The sequence below is a fragment of the Dendrobates tinctorius genome, unplaced genomic scaffold (genome assembly GCF_039654945.1).
Source record: "Dendrobates tinctorius isolate UK_male_01 unplaced genomic scaffold, ASM3965494v1 ptg000094l, whole genome shotgun sequence".
Classification (NCBI taxonomy): Eukaryota; Metazoa; Chordata; class Amphibia; order Anura; family Dendrobatidae; genus Dendrobates; species Dendrobates tinctorius.
Genome location: NW_027361762.1, coordinates 7,496,917 through 7,510,656, shown reverse-complemented (window position 1 = coordinate 7,510,656; position 13,740 = coordinate 7,496,917). Strand labels below are relative to the sequence as shown.

At 43.7% G+C, this 13,740-nt stretch overlaps 1 protein-coding gene and 1 long non-coding RNA gene across 2 annotated transcripts in view; one reads left to right on the top strand and one right to left on the bottom strand.

Moving 5' to 3' along the window:
* LOC141098697 (uncharacterized) overlaps positions 1 to 7,594 on the bottom strand; it is a 142,786-nt gene extending 135,192 nt beyond the window's left edge. The window contains exon 1 of the long non-coding RNA XR_012234316.1: positions 7,459 to 7,594. This is a non-coding gene — a long non-coding RNA (uncharacterized lncRNA). The remainder of the gene's footprint in view (positions 1 to 7,458) is intronic.
* GRIN2B (glutamate ionotropic receptor NMDA type subunit 2B) overlaps positions 1 to 13,740 on the top strand; it is a 1,039,682-nt gene that overhangs the window by 743,164 nt on the left and 282,778 nt on the right. The gene's annotated exons all lie outside the window — the stretch shown is intronic.

Sequence of the window (13,740 nt, the reverse complement as noted above, 5' to 3'; positions counted from 1 at the left end):
TAAAACGCATGCGTTTTTAAACGCAGACGTGCGCATATCCATGCGCACATCTGCGTTCCCATAGACTGTAATGTGTTTTTTTGCGCATTCCGTGCGCATACGTTTTTTTAAGACAGGTCGGACAGACCAAAAATGCAACAGGTAGCGTCCGGCGCGCTTGGGCGCACACTACAAAAAAACGCATGCGCGCGTAAAACGCGTACGAACGCGTGCAAACCAGGCACGTTCTTAAAAACAAGGCATTGTTTACTTGGAAACACACTTTAGCACACAAGGCAGCGGGCAGTACACTTTCCAACTTCTTCTGTCTCATACAGAGGTCCGTTCTTATTGGTTTCAGCGGACAACACTTTATATGTGGATGGTAAACAAGTAGAGTAAATGAGATAATTCTCCATCTTTCCAGTGCAGGGACACACGGGTTGATATGTCATGCTGTGAACCTTGCCCCCAAACAGCAGTCTGTGTGATCCCTGAAAAAGACTGCTCCTAAAGTTGCTTCTCTCTTCTGTGTCCTTAGCTGGGCTGTACCCTTCCTTCACAGGGATCCCCATGTCTGGACAACACTGGACTCCTTTCTTCCTTTAATTCTTCCACTAATGAGTTTCACCCACTTGCCAGCTGAACTGGATCTCAGTCGCCTTTACAATTCTGTAATGGTTCTTACTGCCTTGTGCCTCTCAGCTCTGAACTAGCTCTGTTCCTTTCCAGATCTCTCCACAGTCTCCTCTTTCCTTCAAAATCTCTAACTACCCAGATTCCCAATGCTTCTACCCACTATGGGCCATTCTTACAGTAAACTCTTGCATAACTGTCTCTGTTATCTGTTGCTGGGTGGAGCTTAACTTTTCACCCAGTTCTGTACAAGTATGAAAAGGATGACAGCGACATCTTGTGACCATTGGTTAATACTGCAGCCCACAAGGAAGTTAACACTTGTTGCCACAAGAAAACATATTTCACACATTTACATTAAACACATTGATGTCTTCAGAGGAGGGGGTATGACAGCTCGACCATTACATGATTTCTAAGATGGGGACACTTGTGGGCACTGGAGGATATAGACAGAAAATGGCCCATGTGAAAGGACAATTTTTGGGCCCTTTGCAGCACAATGGTTCTGTCTATGCACTGATTTGAAGGTGGTAGTGAGCACCAATGATACGTCCGTGCCTGCTTATGGGAGGGGGGGGATCTCTGCTTTTTTGTCATCACTGGAGCTCTGAAAATGTGACATGACATTTGCAATCTTTTCCAGTCAAATTTACACACTATAAATCACATGATGCTTCCTCCTTCCCGAGACCTGCCCTGCCGTGTGCCCAAAGAGTAATTTCTGACCACATAAGGCATAAAATATACTCAAGAGAAATTGTGTGGTCCATTTTCTCTTTCACCCTTGTAGAAATGAAAAAGTTGGGGCTAAATTAACATTTTAGTAGAATAAATGTATTTCTTTTCTTCCAGTCTGCATTAATTCCTGAGAAGCATCTAGGCCCTTAAAAGTCAGCTAAATTATGAGGAGGTCCCTAAAATCTCATAATTTGTAAATTATGTGGAAAAAATGAAAAATTGCTGCTAAATTTTCAAGATTCTAACAAAAATTTTTTTAAAAAATGATGCTGATTATAATGTTATTTATTAGCTATTTTGTGTGGTATGGCTATCTGTTTAGAGGGTATTGTTACGGTTGCTGTTACAGGGGCGATGAGGAACAACCCGGAAGTGGACCCTCTGGGTCACGGCTCCAGAGCCCTCGAGGGCGAGTGGCCCAGGTGTGTCCACCCCCTATACAGGGAGTGTTAGGGGCAGGCCCACGGAGGGTAGAACCGTGACGGCCGGAACCAAAGGGGCGACTGGGGTACGCCTGGAGAGGATACACAGGGAATCAGGGCTGATGCAGAGAAGGACCTGGAATAACGGAGAAGGGGCTGTGAGACAGACTCAGCGGATGGCACAGGCGGGAGGCTGCAATAGAGAGGGACAATGGGTAAGGCACAGACTGGGAGACAAGGCAGGAGTCAATTCAACTGAGGCAGACACAGGAGACAACGGAGGCAAGGACAGGCAGAAGAGACAGAGCGAGAGCCGACAGGGAGAGCGCAGGCAAGGCGCAGACAAGATAGGGATGGCGCAGCAAGGCGCAGACAAAAGGCACAGCCTGAGACACAGTGAACGCTGCAGGAGACAGCGTCACCAAAGTCGACAGTCAGGCACCTTACCTGACTAGACACAGATCCTAAATAGCCGGTGGACGCCGCCATGTTGGGGCGGCGCCACCGCGTCATCACTCCCAGGAGGCAGAGCGCCGGGATCTCCACAGTGCGCAGGTGCCCGACACCGAGGAACCCGGAAGCCGGGCGCGGGGACGCGCAGCAGCCGGGTCCGTGACAGGTATAAAACTTCAAAGCGCAAAAAATGTGAGTTTTTCTAAATTTTTGGCAAATTTTACATTTTTTCATAAATAAATGTAAATCATGTCAACCTAAATTTACCAATAACATAAAATATAACATGTCATGAAAAAATGATCTTAGTATCACTGGGATATGTTAAAGTATTTCAGAGTTATTACCACATAAAGTAACAATGGTCAGACTTGAAAAATGTTGCCTTATCTAGAAGGTGAAAATTTGCTTTCCAGAAAGGGGTCAAGTAAGAAAAAGACAGTGTTCATGATAAAGAGGTAGATACTGCAATTAAGGGCTCATATCAATCAGCCTTAATAAAAATCGGTCCGATTTGTTACTGAATAGTCTGATGTGAGTACAATGTGATTTTTCTCACCTAGCATCCATATGACATCCATATGACATGCGTATGCTATGCAATTTTAGAATTAGCTTTTACGTAGACGAATTCTACATGTCATTTAAAGATAGTTTTCTATCAAAATATTTTTCTATACATAGATAAATAGGTAGCTAAGTAGAAATATATGAGTGAGATAGATCATTGCTTTGCATGTGTAGTTTACTGTACATGTATTTAAGTCATAAATTAAAGAACAAAATGACGTGGTGTCCCCAGAAATTGTTAAAATCAGCTGAGGGAAAGCAGACAGCTGGGGGCAGATGTCTGGGAAGGAACAAATAAGCATGGAGCTTCCTAGGCTATTAATATCAGCTCACAGCTGTAAACTTAGCCTTTTACTGGTTATTAAAATGAAGGCACCTCAAAAAAATTACATCGGCCCCCCTAAAATTGATAACCATCAAAGGCTAGGCAGACAGCTGTGGGTTGATATTAATAGGCTAGAAAGGGGCCATACATATTGGCTCCCTCTCAGGCTAAAAACAGCTCACAGCCAACCCAGAAATGGTGCATTTATAAGATGCTCCAATTCTGCTGCTTAGCCTCCTCTCTTCTCACTTGCCCTGGTGCAGTGGCAAGTGAGGTAATAGTATTGGATTTATGTCAGCTTTGCACTGGCAGCTGACATCAAGCCCAGGGTTTAGTAATGGATAAGTGTCTATAAGACACCCCCATTACTAACGCCACAGTGATATTGTAGAAAATATACACAGCCTAAATAAAGTCCTTTATTTGAAAAAAATTACTCCCCCACCTTTTACATATTTAATTGTAAAAATTAAAATTAAAGAAGCAAACTTATACTATCCTGTCCGATGAGAAGATAATCCACCGATACCCATATCCTCTATAAAACAACAAAAAGCAAACCACCATATTCCTCACCTGGCCAATGAGAAGATAATCCACTTGCCCCTTGAAATGGACATCAGTGAGGTGAACGATGTTCATCGGCTATAAACTCCGCTCATCTTATTCACGTGACCGCAAGACACTGATACTGCTCTATGACGTGCAGCTCAATGACTCTGCTGGATGGCAGGCTCAATGCTCACAGCATGGCATCTAGATGCAGCAGTGCTAGACTTGTTAAGGAAAAAATGGATTATATTTTCATCGGACAGATGAGGAGTATGCTGGTTTATTCTTGTTTGTCTTTAACAGGGGACATGGGCATCAGCAAAGTTTGCTTTTTTATTTTTAATTTTTACAATGAATGGGTAAAAGGGGAGTGTTTTTTTTTTTCAAATAAAGGACTTTATTCAGGCTGTTTTTTTTTCATAATTTTGCTCTGGCATTAGTAATGGTGGTGCCTTATCAATTATGCCTCTCCATTACTAAGCCCTGGGCTTGAGGTCAGCTGCCAGTAAAAAGCTGACATAAACCCCAATGCTATGAGCATACTTACTGCTGCATGATGGCAAGTGGGAGGAGCGGAGGCTAAGCACCAGCATTGGTGCATCTTATGAATATGCCATTTCTGGGGTGGCTGAGAGCTGCTCTTTTTAGTCTGGGAGGGGGCCAATATGCATGGTCCCTTCATAACCTATTAATTTAATCCCACAGCTGTATGCCTTGAATTTGCTGGTCATTAATTATAGGGGGGCTCTATGTCATTTTTTGGGGGGTCCCCCATTTTAATAACCAGTAGAAGCTAAGCATACAGCTGTGGGAAGCTCCATGTTTTTTACCCCCTTCCTAAGCTATAAACATGCCTCCAGCTGGCTGTTTTCCCGCTGTTTTCCCTTAGCTGGTTATTAAAATGTCGGGGGACCCACACAATTTTTTTAAGTTGTAGCATTATTAGCTAAATACATGAACATTAAACTACACATGCACTGCACTAGAGTTGAGCGACTTTGGTCGGATCGGGTTTCGTGAAACCCGAATGAAACAAAATAAGTTTCAGATGAAACTCGTCCGACTAGAGCAAAAAAAGTCGGAGTTTCGTCCGACTTTTATTTCCCATTGACTTGCATTGGTGTCGGGTTTCGGACGAAACTCCGACTTTGTTTTGCTCTAGTCGGACGAGTTTCATCTGAAACTTATTTTGTTTCATTCGGGTTTCACGAAACCCGATCCGACCAAAGTCGCTCAACTCTACACTGCACTAATTAAGCATGTCACTGATATCTTTCTATTTATCTTTTTTATATATATATATATATATATATATATATATATATATATATATATATATATATATATATATATTCTATTCTGACTATTCTATTGTGAATTTACTGTATACATCTGATGAAATGTTGGGTTTTCTTGGAGATGGGTGTGCAAAAATCGGACAGCACTTGCATGGTCCGTGTGCCCTGAGATTTTTTTCTTACACCCATTGACTTGCATTGGTGAGTTTCAGACGATACAAAAGGAAGATTTTTTCTCAGTCCGATATGAGCTGAGAAAAAAAAAATCACAGATGAGCAGGGAATCACAGATTAACAATAGTCAGAGTTCAATCTAATTTTTTATCGGCCTGCACTCATCTATATTTCTCGCAATTGAGTATGAGCCCTAAATGTCCATATGAGGAGATAAAGTGTAATACTAGAAGCACATATCAATGCCAAAAGAGCAAGAGGTAAAGAGGCACATGTGGGCTCAAAACACATTGCAAAAGCAGCAGTAATGATCACATATGAAATGCTGCAGGATGGGCTCCTATGCTCCTTAATACATAATATCAAAGTTTCCGAAGGAAATTATTATGCACATTATTATAAGCTAAATTATTCAGTATTTATCGAAGCTCTGAAATGCATGGGAACTAGAGATATGTGTCCAAACCCTTTGAAGTCGAAGAATATAATAATAGGCTACAGTGAGAGTGCTCTTGGTTTTAGGTGATAATTTGTAAACCAATCATATACAAAACAAATCAAACAGTAAATGATGGTGATGGTAATGTATTGCTCTTGGTTTGACGTCGTGCCGCATGGTGGCCCTATTGAGATCTGATTGAACGTGCACTGGAAGCACTGCGCACAGTGTGGCCACGGCTCTTTGGTACAGTTTCTTAGCACATGCAGCCAAGTAGAGATTAATTCCACAGGTGTCTTATAATGATACTGTCACTTTTTAAATGGTCATTTTAAGAAACAGCCTTAAATTCTAAAGTATATGAACTATGACAGTAAATTCCTTTATTCGCTTGTAGTGGATCATACACACAGTTTTCAATTTCTTTGAAGTGCAAATGTTTGATGATTGCCCTATTTCTACAGATTGCATTGCTCCTTTATGTTAATGCCCATTTCTGCAAGTCTTTGGCAGTGTAACTGCATAATATCAATTTGCATCTGTTTGAGTGCAATGACAGACATGAATGCTGATGATGTTTTTCTAAACTGAATCGACCTTTTCTTGCATTTCTGGTATTTTTTTTAGTTCTACTTATGGTGTTAAGTCATCCTCCAGCCCCCACTGATTCTCCATGCCCACCTTTTCTTCTCCATTCTGCAGTTTCCATTCTTTCTCACGCTTGGCAGAATTCCCAGCCTGCATATGTGCTCTTAGTAACGCACAAGGCTGTGTTTTTTTTACAGGATTTGTCTTGCCAATTGGCAGTCATCAGGATTGACACTTTGAAAAGCCTTTAATTGACGGCTCTTAATGCTCTATCAGATCATTCAGAGTCGAATAACAGGACTTCAATCCCATAAGACCTTGCTCAGTCGCTTTTACATGCTGAACAGAGCTGTCCTTGTAACAGTGACATGCAAACATGATGTATATGGCAGGCTGAGATGGGACTGTCAAATACACATTCACATGTGCTGGATTCTCCGAGGTTCTTCCAAGTGTCTTCTGAGCCAGCCCAGCCATCTATAATTAGGTTTAGTATCCTCTAATCAGCTAAATTTAACAGAATAAGGAACTGATATATACAACCATTTTGCTTGGTGATATGATATCAATCTCACCTTTACATTATGGCACCAATAAAGGATATAATGTGTAATTGCTCTTTCACATCACTTTCCAAAATAAGGCTTCTATAAGGCTACTTTCACACATCAGGTTTTCGGCGTCAGGCGCGATCCGGCGTCGTGCCGGAACGCCGGATCCGGCAAATGTTTTGTAAAATCGGATGTGACGGATCCGGTTTTCTGCCGGATCCGTCTTTTTCTTGACAGACAAAACCGGATCCGTCTCATCCGGTTCATCCGTTTTTCTATCCGTTTTTCGACGGATTACGCCGGATCCGGTTTTTAAAATTGACCCTTGTGGCTACTGAGCATGCTCAGACCAAAAAACCGGATCCGGCGCATTGCGGCGCTCATAGGCTTCCATTGTGTGAAAAAGCCGGACGCGCCGGATCCGGCGTGTCCGGCTTTTTCGCCGGAGACAAAAAACGTTACAGTAGACGTTTTTTCCAGACGCCGGATCCGGACACATTGCCGGATCCGGCGAAAACCAGATGAAACGCATGGCCATCCGGCGCGATCCGGCGCAAATGCAAGTCAATGGGGGGGAAACCGGATCCGGCATTGCATTTCGCCGGATCCGGTTTCTGTCAAAAGCGCCGGATCGCGCCTGAAGGCGAAAACCTGATGTGTGAAAGAGGCCTAAACAGGCTTTGCACAAGCTCCTTTGTTTAGCAGGTCCTATGAAAACTCTGGCCCTTACCTTTTAACACCTATAGTGGAATCTGGACTTACACAGGTCCCCTAGGTAGCTTCCCCGGAGTAGCTGCTGTCTGGTGGAGCATGCTGGCAAAAATAGTATTTATATAAGGTCAAAACCGGGAAGTCAAGGTCAGCAACAGTTGGGTAGTAATACATATCGGGCAGGAACAAATAAATGGGAGATACATGCAGCATGCTAAACAAAGCTATAGACCATGGTAATTAAAAATATTAACTAGCAACTTATAACAAATGTGTGGCCCCACCCAAGGCTCACAGCAAAGAGATAGATACAACTGACAATGAGACATAGATTCCCTGGCATGCCAGCATCACCAGTCACATTGATGCTAAAGAAGACCGAGCCTGTGTGCCTTAGGCTACTTTCACACTTGCGTTTTTTTTGCTGCGTGTTTTTTGCGCACACAAATGCATGAAAAAAACGCACCATGCGTTTGTTTGCGGGTTTTGATGCTTTTTTTGCGCACCCATAGACTTTAATGGGTGTTTTGCTGTAAAAAAAACCGCATTGCGTGCGCATGCGTTTTTTTATGGCAAGTCGGACGCACAAAAAATGCAACAGGATGCATTTTGTGCACCCGAGCGCACACTGCAAAAAAACCGCATGCGCATACAAACGCGTACGTGCGCATATTTATGCGCACCCATGTTAAAGTATAGGGGAAAAACGTATGGTTTTTTTGCGCTAAAAATCAGCGCAAAAAACGCAAGTGTGAAACCAGCCTAAGCTGCATGTTTCACACATATGAATGCACATATGGCACACACGAATGCATACACTGAGCACATACACACAAATATGTATACATAGAGCACATGCATACACAGACCACATACATATACACAGAGCACATACATAAAGCAAACTTCACAACCGTCTCGGATCCAGTGGGACAGTCCCAATTTTGACAGCCTGCCTCGCTGTCCCGACCAGGATTTTACTTTCCTGCACTGAGCCGCCATGCCCCCCCATGCACCGACCCGTCTATTCCTCGCCTTCCAAGAGAGACCCACCGCAGCCCCTCACTGCTAATAAATCCCAGCAATGAGGGCGCTAGGCTGCTCTGTGCGCACTGGACCTGTGATGAGGTCACAGGGGGGAAGAGTCAGGGGTCACATGATCAGGGGCCTCAGTGTATGCAGGACTCTGCTGTGCTGGTTGTCATGGTGCTGGATGAGGGGAAGTTTGTGTGGGGTCAGGAGGGGTTTACAGGGTGGATGTAGCAGAGCTGTGTGTGTGCGAGGTGTACGGAGAGGAGCCGTGTGTTCGAGGTGTACGGAGCAGAGTCGTGTGTATACGAGGTGTACAGAGTGGAGCCGTGTGTGTACGAGGTGTACGGAGCTGAGCCGTATGTGTACAAAGTGTACAGAGTGGAGTCGTATGTGTACGAGGTGTATGGAGCGGAGCCGTGTGTGTATGCAGTGTGGGAGTGGAGCCGTGTATGTACAAGGTGTACGGAGCGGAGTCGTGTGTGTATGTGGCGCCCCCAGGAGTATGGTCGCCACAGTGGCTTTGCCTTCCTCCAGGGAGGGTAATGCCAGGCTTGAAGGGTCTCTCTCGCAGTTAACCTATACATGCAACACAGTTCCAATCCAGGCCAGCAGGGGGGGACTCTGAACCAGAATTAAGGGGAGGAGTGCTCTCTGAGGGCCAGGAGGAAGGAGTGGTTAGTTAGGCCTGTTTCACACTTCCGTTTTTGACCATCAGTCAAAATCCTCCGTTTTTGCAAAGAAAACGGATCTGCCATTTTTTTTGGCGGATCTGTTTTTTTCCCCATTGACTTGTATTACCGGCGGATCTTGACAGATGGCCATCCGTTGGATCCGTTTTTTTGCGGATCCGTCAATTTTTTTGCATCCGCCAAGATGCCTGGATGGACCATGTAACTTTTTTTTACTGCAGGATCCGCATTTTTATACAGCGCATGCCCAGAGGAATGAAGTCAGGTGGAAATTTAACCCTGAAATCATTTCTGGCAGACAGAGAAAAAAGTCTCTCTCTCTCTCTCGCAGCGGTTCCTTTAAAATTCTTCATTCTGCGGATCCGTCAAAAAAACGGATCCAGTGGCATCCGTTCACATCACTTAGGAACGGATCCGCTTTCCGCCTTTTTGGCGGATTTTAACTGAGCTTATGAACTGGAGCCTGGTCTCCACGGTTGTATGGATACTAATGGTCCTGCAACAGACACCAGAGGAGTAGGAGGCTGTAAATGCACTACTCCCATCTAAGACTTGGGGGCACAACAACACGGAGTGAGCCAAGAGAGGAATAGCGGCTACAGCTGTCTGCCATACGAGGAGTGATAGTAGAAGAGAATTAGGAGGAACTTCAGTGTAACTCAGTACTAGGAGTACTTCACTCAAATAAGCGCTAAGAAGGAGACTGCACAGCCCATCTGCTGAGAGAGAATCCCTGCGTTGCTTCCAGGCTAGCCTGCTCCGGTACCATCTGTAATCAGGACCCTGAACTGCATTTATCAAGTAAAGGTACAGAAATTGCACCCCGCTGTGTCTTTGTCTGCTTCCTACCCTACCGGCACCGCTACATCCTCATGCCAACCACATCTACACTGTCCTGGGACTACAGCTTCACCTGTGGGGAGTGTTTACATCTTTGCTGCACCATACCATCAGTCCCAGCGGATCTGCATGCAGCGTCGGCTTAACACCTCCCTTGCCGAACACCACAGGTGGTGTCACAAACTATTCATTTAATCAATTACATTTCACCATTTCAATTCCCCCATTACTTGGGCGCCCAGGGCAACGGACCGGGTCACCGCCGCTGTGACATATCCCTCTGACACCGGCCCGGTACCGAGTACCCCACAGCCCTTGGAGGGCGGCCCATGTACTTGGTGTATGGAGCGGAGCCATGTGTGTGTGAGGTGTATGGAGCGGAGCCGCATGTGTATGATGTGTGCAGAGCAGAGCCACATGTGTACAAGGTGTACGGAGCAGAGCCGTGTGTGTTCGAGGTGTACAGAATGGAGCCCTGTGTGTATGAAGTGCATGGAGCCGTGTGTGTGTACGGGGTGTACGAAACGGAGCCCTGTGTGTACAAAGTATACAGAGCTGAGCCGTGTGTGTACGGAGCGGAGCCATGTATGTACGAGGTTTACGTAGTGAAGCCATGTGTGTACTGAGTGGAGCCATGTGTGTGCAAGGTGTACGAGGTTTACAGAGTGGAGCCATGTGTGTACTGAGTGGAACCGTGTGTGTGTGCAAGGTGTACGGAGCGGAGCCGTGTGTGTATGAGGCATATGAGGTGTGTGGAGCCATGCGTTTACAAGGTGTATGATGGGGAGCATTCACACCTCCCAACCATCCCGGATCCATCAGGACAGTCCCAATTTTGAGAGTCTGCCCCGCTGTCCCGGCCGGGAACTTACTTTTCCCGTGGACATAGGAGTACACTGCAGAGCCCCAAGGAGCACTTTATAACTCGCACTTCTGGAGGAGATTGTGACGGAACCATGGAGGCACTTCAGGGAATGCTTCAGATCCATCACCGTGTCCTGCTCAGACAGCGCGGACAGTGTGATCGTCTTGGAATCAGGGATGCCAGCCATGTGAGCGGATCATGATATGTCCTGCACTGGGAAGCTCAGGTGGGCGCTACAATGGGAGTTGGGCTGCTATAGTATCTTTATAGAATCTTTCTTTCTCTCTCTGTTTCTTTCTTTCTCTGATTTTCTTTATCTTTTCCTTTCTTTCTCTCTATGTTTTCTCTTTCTCTCTAATCTTTCTTTCTCTCTCTGTTCTTTCTTTCTCTCTCTGTTCTTTATTTCTCTCTCTCTGTTCTTTCTTTCCCCTCTTTCTTTCTTTCTTTCCTTCTTTCTTTCTCTCTCTGTTTTCTTTCATTCCCCTCTTTCTTTCTCTCTCTCTGTTCTTTCTTTTTCCCCTCTTTCTTTCTCTCTGTTCTTTCTTTCTTTCCCCTTTCTTTCTCTCTCTCTGTTCTTTCTTTTGCTTTCTGTTATTTCTTTCCCCTTTCTTTCCCTCGCTCTCTGTTCTTTCTTTCACTCTCTGTTCTTTCAATCTCTATCTCTGTTCTTCCTTTCTCTTTCTCTGTCTGTCCTTTCTTTCTCTCTCTGTTCTTTCTTTCACCTCTTTCTTTTTCTCTCTCTGTTCTTGCTTTCTCGCTCTGTTCTTTCATTCCTTCTCTCTCTGTTCTTTCTTTCTTTCCCCTCTTTCTTTCTTTTTCTTTCTCTGTTCTTTCTTTCATTCTTTCTCTCTATGTTCTTTCTTTCTTTCTCTCTCTCCCTCTCTGTTCTCTTTCTTTCTTTATCTCGCTCTGTTCTTTTTTTCTTTCCCCTTTTTCTTTCTTTCTCTCTCTGTTCTTTCTTTCTTTTTTCTTTTTCCTTCTTTCTTTCTTTCTTTCTCTGTTTTCTTTTTTCTCTCTCTGTTCATTCTTTCTTTCTCTCTCTCTGTTCATTCTTTCCCCTCTTTCTTTCTCTCTCTCTGTTCTTTCTTTTTTCCCCTCTTTCTTTCTCTCTGTTCTTTCTTTCTTTCCCCTTTCTTTCTCTCTCTCTGTTCTTTCTTTTGCTTTCTGTTATTTCTTTCTTTCCCCTTTCTTTCCCTCGCTCTCTGTTCTTTCTTTCACTCTCTGTTCTTTCAATCTCTATCTCTGTTCTTCCTTTCTCTTTCTCTGTCTGTCCTTTCTTTCTCTCTCTGTTCTTTCTTTCTCTCTGTTCTTTCTTTCACCTCTTTCTTTTTCTCTCTCTGTTCTTGCTTTCTCGCTCTGTTCTTTCATTCCTTCTCTCTCTGTTCTTTCTTTTTCTTTCTCTGTTCTTTCTTTCATTCTCTCTCTATGTTCTTTCTTTCTTTCTCTCTCTCCCTCTCTGTTCTCTTTCTTTCTTTATCTCGCTCTGTTCTTTTTTCTTTCCCCTTTTTCTTTCTTTCTATCTCTGTTCTTTCTTTCTCTCTATATATTTTCTTTCTCTCTCTGTTCTTTCTTTCTTTTTTCTTCTTTCTTTCTTTCTTTCTTTCTGTTTTCTTTTTTCTCTCTCTGTTCATTCTTTCTTTCCCCTTTCTTTCTCTCTCTCTGTTCTTTCTTTCTCTCTGTTCTTTCTGACTTTCCCCTCTTCCTTTCTCTCTCTCTGTTCTTTCTTTCTCTGTTCTTTCTTTCCCTCTGTTTTCTTTATTCTCTCTCTCTGTTCTTTCTTTCTTTTCCTTAGTACCAGTCAGTGTGCCCACAGTATCAGCCACTGTGCCCATAATGCCAGCCACTGTGCCCTCAGTACTAGTCAGTGTGATCAGCAGTGCTAAATGGTTGTGGTTGGGGCGTGTACATGGGTGTGTCTAGTTGTGAAATGGGTGTGGTCAGGGGCATGACCTAAAAATTGCTATGGCGCACTGCACAAGCCACAGCCTTGGTCACTCTTTTCCTTCTTCAAAAGTTGGGAGGTATGCATAAAGACACATGTACAGTATGTGAAGAGGACATACATACAGAAACATTCATACAGAGCACCTACATAGACGTATACACAGAACACCTTCATACAGACACATGCATACAGACAACATACATACATATAGATAAATGCATACACAGACCACATACATACATATAGATACATACATACACTGAGCACATGCATACAGCTACATGCATACACAGAGCATATTAATTTAATGGATAAAATACTCTTACAACTTAATAATAAATAAACACACAGAGCCAAATCTACCATTTTTAGGTTTTCCTTTCATCAGGATTCATTTAATTAATTCTGCTAGTCTCTTGCTGGACTGGCAATTCCTCCCGTATATGGTTTAACATCCACTGAACATTGGCATATGTGCAAGGAGGAGAGGCTTACCTGGAAGAAGGAGGAATAGGAACCTTCCCCCCTATGAATTAAGTAGAGCATCAATCTTTCAACTCCCCATCTCCCCATGTGGATTCAGTGTGCTCTTCGGCTGGCGCTCCTTTTTTTGTTTGTTTTTTTCAGCTGTCTAACACTACGGCACTTGATTAGGATGTCCGACGTGGTAGCAGCAGTCTGATTGAGTTGTATCAAAGTTGTGCAAGTTGCACAAATTCAAGAGATATATGTAGTGTATTTTGTTGGTTTTTCTTCCCCATCTCAAAAGCACTCCCTTTCAGCCTTTTTCCTGCCTTCTTGTTATTGTGAACAGTTAAGCAAGTTGAAGATGAAATGATCTCTGAAAGGCCTACATTTTAAGATGACCTGTATATATAGATATATATATATGTATATACAGTAAATATATATATATATATATATATATAT